Here is a 12,500-nt window from a genome sequence, read left to right on the forward strand (position 1 = left end):
TGAAATAACAAGTGGTACATGTAATGTGCAATAGTCTTGTTAAATCCAAAATCACGCTTTTGTTTTCATATCTAATCTGTTCAATATAGATACCTGTCATCATATTGTTAAGTCAGAATCATGCTTCCATTTACATGTTTAAGTTTAACATTTAAAGTTAGAGATATGTATACGTATTCGTGTTAAGTTTAAAACCTTGCTTTCATTTCACTTTTTATTGGAATGTAAAACTCTGTCTATATATTGTTAACCTGTAACATCGTTCTTTCATTTCCAGTTTTCATTATTAGAAAAGTAGATCTGTCAATATGACCTTGTTAAGTTCATCTGTATATATATTTCGCTTATTTCCATTTTTTATCAAGTGTAGATATCTGTCAGTACATTCTTGTCTAGTTTAAACTCACGCTTCTATTCCGCTTTTTTATTTGTTTTTAATGTAGATCTCTATGAACGTATTTTCGTCAAGTTTAAAAGCGCCCATTCACTTGCTAGTTTTAATTCAGCAAATTGTCTTGCATTACTTAAGGCTCACGCTTCACTTTTCACTGTGTCAAAGGGACGTGCCCTCAAGGAAACACAAACCAATTTCAGTCATTTGCGTCGTGACAATGAATAGAACTGAGGAAGTCGGTTAGGAGGGCGTACTCAAATATTAGCAGTTGTTGCCTCTACGTAAATAAGGTATTTCGCTGCACTGCATATCAATTATTGCTTCCAGCACATTCTCCATTTTCACCAAGAACAAATTTAATGTTGCATCAAATTCGTTTTCCTCGTTATTTGATAAAAAAAAAAAAATAAGCAAGTATTTTCCATTTGTACCAAGAAATCGAATTTGCTTTCTCCCAGTCAGGGTTACTTAAACTGTCAAAGTCTTTGTACAAATAGAAATATCACTTGAAAACAAGATATTTCATTGGTGAAAATCACAGTGTATATATATATATATATATATATATATATATATATATATATATATATTTATATTATATAATATATATTATATATATATATTATATATATATATATATATATATATATATATAATTTGTGAACAATTAAAATAACTCATTGCTTTCGTCCATCTTCTGTGGGCTCGGTCACTAGATCCAGTGACCAAGTCCACAGAAGATGGGTGAAAGCTAAAAGTTTTTATAATTCTTCACAAATATATTTCAAATTCGTGCAGAAGTATATTACTGTGGATCTTTCGACTTACTTGATGCATCACATCAATGTTACTGATTCTCATGAATGAAATATCTTGTTTTCAAGTGATACTTCTATTTGTACAAAGACTTTGACGGTTTAAGTAACCCTGACTGGCAGAGCAGCAGATTCGATCTCCTCTTCTAATGGAGAAAAACAGTTTCGTTTCTCGATGGATTTTCTGACAGATAACAGAGGAAGCTAAAGGTCATTCGTAAATAATGAACAAACGTTGTTCATCTACGATCCGTGGCTACAATTTATAAAATTATCCTCAAATGGGAAAAACACCAAATCTGATGATTTTCAAAGAACCCACGAGAGAGAGAGAGAGAGAGAGAGAGAGAGAGAGAGAGAGAGAGAGAGAGAGAGAGAATTATATTTATGCTCCTCAATACAAACAGTTATATGTGTTACCTCCTACCTCATGGGGAGGAAAGAAGTAAGCTTACCTGATCTAGGCATTTTGGTAGCATAGCCTTAGCACAGGAAGGCACTGAGGCGACATCCGTTTTCTCTCTCTCTCTCTCTCTCTCTCTCTCTCTCTCGCCAAGCATAAGAACGAAACTCACAATACCACTTTTCCCCCGTATTTTTCTTTTACCACAAAACTACTAATGTCGACCGAATCTCGAGGGACATCAAAATAAAACACACTTTTGAGTAAATTAACACCAATAAACAAAGAAAAAATACCCGTTTTAGATATGTTAATTGTCAGCAGGTGTATTCCCTCTTTAGTGGTGACAGCAAACGAAATAAGCATTCCCACTCATTAGCAAGGAAGTTTTTCACCCGGTTACAAATGTGACTTACAAGGTAAGAAAGGACGCATTCATTAATAAAACGAATGTGCCCCATACGACAAAATGAAGAGGTAAAGGCAGAGACCATACTACCAGACCCACAGCTCTTCTAAACTCTCAGTCTCTCGAGAGTTCACATGGGCAGGATCCATGTTCCAACTCTCCTGAGGGCTACGCCTTTCAAAAGTATCCCTCAGGAGAGGTGGAACATACATCCTGCCTATGTGAACTCTCGAGAGAGACTGAGAGTTTCCAGCCCTGTGATTAGCTTATCAATAGCCAACCAGGAGCGTCGTAAGGGACTGGCCTAGACATCAAAAGCACGGTTGATGTGAATCTACTATAGTTTTCCACTGCTGCAGAAATTCCTTGGCTGAGTGTAGTATCATAGTTGGGTCACCATAGGAATAATCCATAATGCCTTCAAAGGACTGACTGCTTTTTATTCTGTAAAATGGTCCCACTTCTTCATATCAATCATAAAGTTGACAGTGACTCGGAACAATTTCCGGCGGAAAAGTTTTTCAATTGAACGAAAGAAGAAATCAATAAATATTTTCAAATTCACTTTTAAAACGACAAGCTTGAAATTCAAAGACTTGGTAACTTCACGTTAAAAGCAGCAGAGACTTTTGTCTCTCAGTGACCAAGTTTCCAAGTCTTGGTTGACTCTTGAGGCTTTAAAAATCGTATCCATTATGAAAGGAAAGTTTATTGTCTTTTGATTTTTACCGAGCGATTATTTCTTAGCTTAACCCCCGCCCCCAACCCCGCCCCAAACACAAAAAATTAATGATCCACTTTACTAAGGTCTTATTATTTTTATCATCTTTTTTATTCTTCCAGAAGTTTTAAGTGACTGATTCCATGACAGTCCAATGTAAGTGATAATGTGAAGTGTGAAAAAATAAACCGTTTCCTTTTCCCTTCCTCATATTTTCATGATAGGCAACACGGAGAGAGAGAGAGAGAGAGAGAGAGAGAGAGAGAGAGAGAGAGAGAGAGACTCTTTACCTGAGTATCATTAACTGCCTGGAACCGAACCACAATCAAACATCAGAAAACGAAACCGAATTCACTTAAGGTCTTATCTTAATAACAACAAGTTAGAATATAAAGTCAAAAACGGCCTCACCCATTTCACGTCAGGACCATTTCTAACCTTCATCAGGTTTTACAGTAGTAATCGTTCTTTTTCACTAAATACGCGGCGATTTTACCTTAGGCACCTGAGAAGGAGCCCAATGGCCCCCGCCCACCAACCCTCCCCCATCCTCCAAATCTAGTACCACCCCTCTGGAAACTTAATGCGGATTCTTCAAAGTGTGGGGAGGGATTAAACAAAAAAATTGATCCGAAGATTCCTCGGCGTAATCGCGTTTTCTGTACTGCGTATCATGCTGTATGAAACTCTCAGCAGCGGCCCATGATACCTTAAGCCACGGCCCGGTGGTGGCCTGTGTTGCTGGAACCTATAGGAGAACCTGATGCACGATCATGGCTGACTTAACCTTAGATAAAATAAAAACTACTGAGGCTACAGGGCTGCAATTTGGTATGTTCAAAGATTGGAAGATGGATGATCAACATACCAATTTGCAACCCTCTAGCCTTCGTAGTTTTAAAGATATGAGGGCGGACCGAAAAAAGTGCAGACAGACAATCTCAATAGTTTTCTTTTGCAGAAAACTAAAAACATACACGATAAACACGGAGTAACACTGTGTGATTCTCTCTGACGGGAAAAAACAGTTATTCAACACTCTCTAGAATCTTCAGAGATCACGATGTAGACAATAAGCCCAGATGACCAACGCGACAACCCGAGGATAATCATTTAAACAGGGACGGGATGAGAGAAGCATTGCTTGTGGATGGCAACATACCCGCATTGAATATCCCATTGATTGAATCGTTACATCGTGTAAGAGCTGTCATTGCAACATCAATGTTTCAGGAAGAGGATCTTGCCAGTCATGAAGATGCAACGAAGCGTGATAATGCTTGGAGGTATTTGCAACCTGTTTTAAACTATTCAATAAATGGGGAATCTTGATCAAAACTGAACCTTCTTCAAAACCGAAGAAAAGGCCTTATTATTTACCTAGAATCAGGAACGCTCAACCAGGCCACCAATAATATACCAAGCTTTAAAATACGATTTAAAATACAGTATATATTTTTAAAGACAGATTGAACAGCAGTGCGTTTCGGCTGAATAGGTTTCTGTAATATCGTTAGAATGCCTGCACTTTGAGTATCGTAAATAAAAAAAAAAATTTATTTCGAACGAATTAAAATATATATAAAATATATTTTATTTCGAACGGATTCCTCGTTGGACGAGTGATTTTCGCACTCGGCTACCAATCCGGTGGTCCGAAGTTCGATTCTCGGCTCGGCCAACGGGGAATCAGAGGAATTTATTTCTGGTGATAGAAATTCATTTCTCGATATAATGTGGTTCGGATCCCACAATAAAGTCCCGTTGCTAGGTGACCTATTGGTTCCTAGCCACGTAAAAAAAAAATAACTAATCCTTCGGGCCAGCTCTGGAGAGCTGTTAATCAGCTCAGTGGTCTGGTAAAACTAAGATATACTTATTTCGAACGAAGTCAACGCACGTCTTCGCATACAAGCATAGAAAGAAGATACAAATTTTATAAAATATTTACGGGTCTGTTCATCTCAGTACTTGGGAAACTTTCCCCATCGGATATTTTCTCGAGGATTCACTAAAATTATGGATCACTTCTGAGAGAACGAAATTGCTTTCACTATGTCCGAAATCTGAAAACATGGGAAACTTGGATGGAAATAGTGAAAGTGAATGCAATTATTATGGCTACAGCTGGTGTATTACAAAATGAAATGTATCTCCTCGTCGAAAGTGATTTAGAAAGACGATCTTCAGTACCTTTGAATTAATGCTTCATTTCGCTGAAAGACCATCATTCTTTGTCACTTGTTCATCTTTGTGCGTGCTTTTATCGTGCATTCGGAAAATAATTCCCCCCCTTCGCATCTATGTAAATCGTAATACAGTTTATCACTACTGACAGATTCGAGACTCATAACTTTTAAGGGAAAGCAAAGTAAATACCGATTTTTCGTTCACCTGTCTGAGTACTAACCTCCCCCCCACCCCTCCTCTCTTCTCTCTCTCTCTGGTCTCTCATCTCTCTCTCGTCTCTCTCCTCCTCCTCTTCTCTCCTCTTATCTCTCTCTCTCTCTGAGTTTAGTTAAATGCTAAACATGGCTTTCTTGCTTCACATGAAAAAAAATTATATGACCGAGAATTTGGTTAACCACAGCAGACTTTTTTTTCAAAATAACTGTTAATAATTTGTAACTTGTATAAATGATAAAAAAAATCACGAAATGAAATTATGTCGATTGCATTTTTCACAGAAACGAAAGTAACAAGCACCACGCTTCTCATGTCCCATGATAAGGAAACGAACTATCATACACATGTTTCGACTTTCTTTCCAGGATCAAACCTTCAACAAGAAAACAATTTGAACGGCATCGCTATTTTCTTGCATAGCAACAAAACCCTGCAGAGAGGCGACAATTATTGACACCTCCGTGACCTTTTCCAGGTTTCTCCCTGGAATTCACTGTTACGTCACACACTGGCCAAAATTGGTGGATAAATTGAAAAGTAAACTTTAAAGTAGTTTTAACTCTCGGTTTTCTCGATTTTTCCCTTGCTGGTAAAAGGGTTAGTGGAGGTACCACAGACTCTGGGAATAGGATCAATGCATCAGGATTCCTTGGGGAACGCCTGGTATGTAAAAAGGGAATCCTAGCCAAGTCTTCTTTATGTAAGTGAATTGGTGTTACAGAAAGTAAATGAGCAAAAATAGTTTGACTGTCTTTCATGGAATATGCTGTTTATGAATTATGTGTAGAGTAAGGAATACTAAAAGTACATGGAAAAATCGTAAATGGTTGGAATAAATGAAATGATACATTACAGTGCTTCGAGGTAATCTGGACATATGAAACAAATGGAAGAACAGCTACTCTTATAACTCCTCTTCCTACACTACCGTCATACCCTTTCCGTTTATCAATCATTTTGTTTGTTTGTCTGTATGGTGTTTTTTACGTTGCATGGAACCAGTTTTTTGTCAATTGCCTCTCTTTCGCAATCAAAACCATACCATACAAACTAACATCCCAGAAGTCCCTTTTACTACTTCTGCTCTTAGGAAAAATTTTTTTCCCTTTAACAATGTCTTCACAACCTCCCTAATCAAAAGATATCTTACTCAGCCAGGTCAGCCATTCAAGACACTTTCAATATCGTGTTGCAGCTCTCACTTGTTATCCCATTTAACACTGTAAATCAGGGGGGGGGGGGGGGGGGGGGGGGGTGGGGGGGGGGGGGGGGGGGGGGGGGGGGGGGGGCGGCCAGACTTTTGGAATCCGAGATCTACTCTAAAGACTGAAAATCCTCTACGACCTACCATACTACATAATCACATATTATTACGTGGGGAAAACAAAAATTCAAATAGCGCCAGAGTACGATAAAACATGAGTACCATTGCCTCAGTAATATATATTTATAAAATATATATATTAATATATATATATATATATATATATATATTATTATTAATATTACTGAGCAATGGTACTCATGTTTTATCGTATATATATATATATATATATATATATATATATATATATATAATATATTATATATTTTTTATATATATATATATATATATATATATATATATTATATATATATATATATATATACTGAGGCAATGTACTCATTGTTTTATCGTACTCTGGCGCTATTTGAATGTTGCTTTTTCCCACGTAATAATAAGTATATATGGACACCTATATATATATCATATATATATATATATATATATATATAGTATATAATATATATGGCGCTATGCGCTTGTGTTTTTGTTTGTTTATATGGGATCGTGGTGGGACGGCGATCGACCAAACAAGTGGCCGCGATCGACTGTTTGGTCACCTCTGCTGTAAAGTTTTCGTTCCATTCTTCAACCTCTCGTTCGTTCTGCTTACGTCCTCAACAGTCAATTCCACAAGCTTTCTCACACGAAGATTACCTCCTTCCACTCTAACAGAATTCAGTTCTCTCTCTCTCTCTCTCTCTCTCTCTCTCTCTCTCTCTCTCTCTCTCTCTCTCTCTCTCTTATCCTCCACGCTCGCCAAATCTCCGAAATATCATTCGCTCAATCCCGAACTGCAATCTCTTCAATCAGCCCATCTACATTTGCATCTTACTCATCAACCTTTTCTCTCAGCATTTATGTATATCCATGTTGGGCAACTTATTAACATTAAAAGTAAATCGCCACTTTCTCTCACCTAATTTAACTGTTTCATGCTTCATTCTCTCTACTTGAATAATATATATGCATGCATATATATATATATATATATATATATATATATATATATATATATATGTATATATATAAATACACACACACACATATATATATGTATATATACATATATATATATATATATATATATATATATATATATATATATATAGTGTGTGTGTGTATGTATATATATTTTATATATACCTGCACATACATACATGCATACATGCATATATATATACACCCACACACACACACACACATATATATATATATATATATATATATATATATATATATATATACATATATATATATATATAACACTGATGACACTAGTGTTGGAAGGTACGCAAAAGTGTTAAACGAAACCCAGTCTTTGTTTTTTTTATTTATGAAAGTGAAATAAATTTTGAAGACTGGCGTTGGAAGAAGAAGAAGAAGAAGAAGAAGAAGAAGAAGAAGAAGAAGAAGAAGAAGAAGACGAAAAGGCTCCAATGAATAATAAAACGAAAATGTGAATCATTAAACACTCCACCTGACAAACAAACAAATGATTTAAAAGGCCTCTGAATAAATGAGAGCTCGAAAACCGGCAAACAAGTGACGCCAGTTGAATCCATTTATCAATTAATCAAAACAGGCAAATGCGTGCCTTGCGTCCATTTGTTTCATCTTTGACTTATCGGTCCCTTTTCTAATTGTCTTTCTGATCTTATTCTATTTATCCGTTCGTTCAATTTTGAATTTTTTTGTTTTTTTGTTACATCTTACTCTAGTTATGGGAATCTTTAAATGACACCGAATGGCAAGAAATGACGGAGTACAGCATTTCTAAGAAATACCAAATGATAAAAAAGTATTTTCCACGAAGAATTAGTTATCAAAACAAACGAACTCTAAGCTAAATTGAATCAAATTAAAATGGTTTCGTTCAGCATGGATATGGAGTTAAATTCACAACAAATAACATAATTATTTTCAAAAAGAATTTCTGATCTATGAGAGGTAAAATATATAATAATAATGATTCTGTTCAAACAATAACTAATCGAAATAGCTCAACAATCACTGACCAATAGAACGGAAATTTCAATAACTCCCAATTCGTATAAAATGCTTTTATCAAAATCACTAATGAAAACTCAGTAACTTTATAAGATACTAATATACAATTAACACAAATACCACATCCCTTAACAATACCTGATCGAACCAGGGTAACTTGAAATAAAAACTAAAGGTTTAGATTTATTTATACATAGATTTTTGGCATTATGCCAATCACTGGGGCAACTAAGGCCATTCAGCGCTGAAACGGAAATTAAAGGTAAAAGGTTTGAAAGGTGTGACAGGAAGAAAACCTCAAAGCAGTTGCACTATTGTTAGGAGAGGGTAGACAGTAAGATGGAAGAAAGAGATTATGAACGGAGGTACAATAAAAGGAATAAAAGTAGTTGCAGCTGGGGCGGAAGGGACGCTGCAAAGAACCTTAAGTAATGCCTACATTGCATCAAATGAGGTGCACTGAATGGCACTAAGCCCCTACGGGAGCTAAAGCTTTAGAGAACAGCGACCACAGTTCAGAACCGAGTAACTTCCAGTGAAATAAATTGACATAAAAATGCCGTCGTTCAGGGACTGATAAATCTTGGCAGTTTTCAATGCCTGCGGCTAAATATCCGAAAATGTTTGCATGGCACACACGCCGGGCAAAAATGATTTTAGGTTATTAGCGCTAGGAACTGGAATGCCCTGTAGAGATTTTTAAATCATTTAATGTTCGGCGTTACAGGATAAAGTTCATCCCCAATACTCTATAAGTCACTACGTAACATTTCTTTTAAAACTTGTGCTTATATATTTACTCGTCTGTTTACACACACACACACACACACAATACACACACACACATACACATACACACAACATAGACACACACACACACATATATATATATATATATATATATTATATATATATATATATATATCTAATAAAATCATGCGTCATTAACATAAAACTGTACGCATTTTTGTTTATATGGTAAATGTATATACAACGTTGCACATTAAGGTATCGTTTTTATATACTAATTACCGATATGTAACATGATAAAAATGTTCATTTCCCCATCAGTAAACATAAACTATATACAAATTTATCTCCCTGCTTGGTTTCTTTGTTAATGTTTCGCAATATGTAATGGGAGATGCCATAATCCAAGGAGGGCCTATATACCAAGAGAACGACTATCTACGCACACCTTTACTATTTTGCCTTCAGGTTTGCACGATCAGAATTCTCAATGAAATGAGATTGAAAATATAAAAAAGATATTGGTGAAGTGTTGCGATTAGACTAAATAGATCTGAAGTACACTGGCCACCTGGTTTTACAATATAGCTTTCCTGAGAGATAAGTCTTGTGCTTTTTTTTAATTGCCATTCCTAAAACAGATCATCTTTGTTTCAATCGGTTTGTCTTACGATGCAGCAATCCCGAAGGATGGGTCTGAGCCAAGGACTATAGCCTAGTGTAGTACTGTTCTTGAGTAAAGGCAGTCGCTCTTCAACGATCGAAAGCCAAAATGCAATTTAAATGGCGTGTTTCCTGTTATATCTTTCCAGTGCAAAGACTCGGAACGTGAAACCCTGACCTGCTGGAAAATAAAGTTTGGCTCGAAGGAAGGTAGACCACAGAAAACAAAGCCGGAAATGGAAAGACGAAAGACAGGGGAAACTCATTAGTGGGAATGAAACTGCTGCTGAGTGGCATCAAGACCACTTCTTCGCAGCTTCTTTTTCTTCTGGATTTGGTGTTAAATATTCATGCATCTCATTGGTGTTCAATTTCATTTTAAACTTTGTCGCATGTTTATATTGGGTTTCCTACAGCTGGGTCCACAAAATATGGAATCTTAATATTCAAGCTTTCGTCGGTATATTTATCTGAGTACCTATATTTTATATTTGAGTACCAATCACTTACGTGTTTGAGACTGGAGAGCAGCACCGGAACTGCTTATATTCTCTCGTGTCTTGAGGGAGATCTAACTCAACAGAATTTTCTTTTCCGAAATTAGTCTTTTTTTTTCCAAAAGTTTAATAGATGTCTTCCGAGGATCGACAGTGATCTCATTCATCATGTATCAACGTATACGTCTCTAATGAAATTAAAAAAAAAACTGCAAGATCTGTTCCCCGATTTTTGCTCTGCACAAGATAAACTGCAAGATCTGTTCGTCGATAATTTGCTCTGCACAAGGAGTTTGAGTTCCAGATTATACAGAATATAATATTTTACAAAGAGATTTTGTATATTTTTTTCTTTTTCACCTTTTCTTCTTCGAGACCATTCTATATCTCTTTGCTTTTTGGTCCTTTTAAAACTAATGGTATACATTTAATTGTGACCTACGAAAGTGAATTCTACACAAGACGAAACTGTTAATTCCTTGGGATTTAACAACAGTTCTCTCTCTCTCTCTCTCTCTCTCTCTCTCTCTCTCTTGTTTTTTTTTTCCTGGTATAAATCCCAGATTAATGTACCCTGGTTACCAGTCGATCAACACAACGTCCGGTTTCTTATAACGGCATGTTAAGGCATACCACGAAAAGACCTCTGTAATATATAGTCTCCAGGTCAAATTCACCAATTTTACATACTGCATTCGGCAAAATAATCGTTCAGCTTCGTTATCCGCATTAATGTGGGATACGCGTTCTACGGCAAAGCCTTAGAAGTCAAAAGGAAATGGAAGAAGATATTCTCACTGATCCGGAGCAGGGTTGGTGATTTTAAAATTTTTTTTAAAAATCAGTGATTTATTTTATTTTTTATTTATTTTATTTTTATTTATTTGCTTATTTATTTGCTAGATGATTTTTCAATCCTTTTTTTTTCCTCAAAATGTATTTTATGACAGAATTACTATTGATTTATCTTTTAGGTTTCCAGTTCTGGCCTAAAATATATACTTGCAATTTTTTTATATCAAAATAAATAGATGCAGCACAGTTATGCTTAAGTTTTTGTTAACCTCCAAACCATATTTTTCAATTTGTTTGCTTTCAAATTAAATAAAAAAAATTTAAATAAAAAAATCATAATTTTTTTTAGTGAAAAAAAATCAATTATTTAATCACTTAATTAAATCAGTTTGATTTAATCATTGCCAACTTTGATCCAGAGAAAGATTTTTATCTTACATCAATCTTGCATAAATCTCTATCAGAGTAACTGTGATTTCAGTCATTCCATAATCGTATCCGTCTCACCCTGTTTAACATGATCTTTTCTTAAAACATCTAATCACATTAATGACTAATGACAGAAACGCCATAAGTCAGAAAATAAAAATTAGGGCAGCTATTGCTGTGAATATGGCGATGAATAAAAGATCTACTGAGAGATGCTGTTCTTCCCTTTTTATTTAACAACACATTAAAACGAACGACGAAAGCAATGTAAAAAACGACAATAATAATAAAGAGGACAACAACAATAATAGCGATTTGATGAAGCCTGCTGTTGCAATACAGTGATTACTGGAAGCATGAAGGCAAGGGCATCAAAAAACGGAAAAATCTTTGCTCAACCTTTTTTTTTTTTTACACAAGAATTCAGATCAGTTCTACCGCCTGTGGTGTTTTCATGACAAAATCTCTTTAAAGCTGATGGATGCGGTTTCTTTATCCTGAGGTCTATGTCGACCTTTGGTAAAACAATCTCGACCGACAACTGAATTATTATTCGCCTTACTGTTATGACTGTTGTTTTGAGCTATCGTTGTTGTTGATAATCAGCAAACAGTCATAACAAGGGAATAGCAACAAATGGGAAGATACAGAAAATTGAGAAGATTCGAACTAAATATCAAATAAATATACGAAAAGCAATAAATACATATCCTCTTATCATTTCGAAAAAATAACTTTTAATACTACAGACAAAATAAACTTTTCCGAGCTGAACAAAATACGTCGAATATAAAAATAAATCAGATCATATATAGTGAAGCCCGGTGCGACAGGTAGTGGGTTATAATAAGGTGTGAAGGTTAAAAACAGGACTGCCTTATCTT

At 35.5% G+C, this 12,500-nt stretch overlaps 1 protein-coding gene across 2 annotated transcripts in view; it reads left to right on the forward strand.

Moving 5' to 3' along the window:
• Nucleotides 1-12,500, forward strand: part of LOC135202294 (leucine-rich repeat-containing protein 15-like) — a 418,317-nt gene that overhangs the window by 113,835 nt on the left and 291,982 nt on the right. The window lies entirely within an intron of this gene.

Source organism: Macrobrachium nipponense, chromosome 30 (genome assembly GCF_015104395.2).
Source record: "Macrobrachium nipponense isolate FS-2020 chromosome 30, ASM1510439v2, whole genome shotgun sequence".
NCBI lineage: Eukaryota > Metazoa > Arthropoda > Malacostraca > Decapoda > Palaemonidae > Macrobrachium > Macrobrachium nipponense.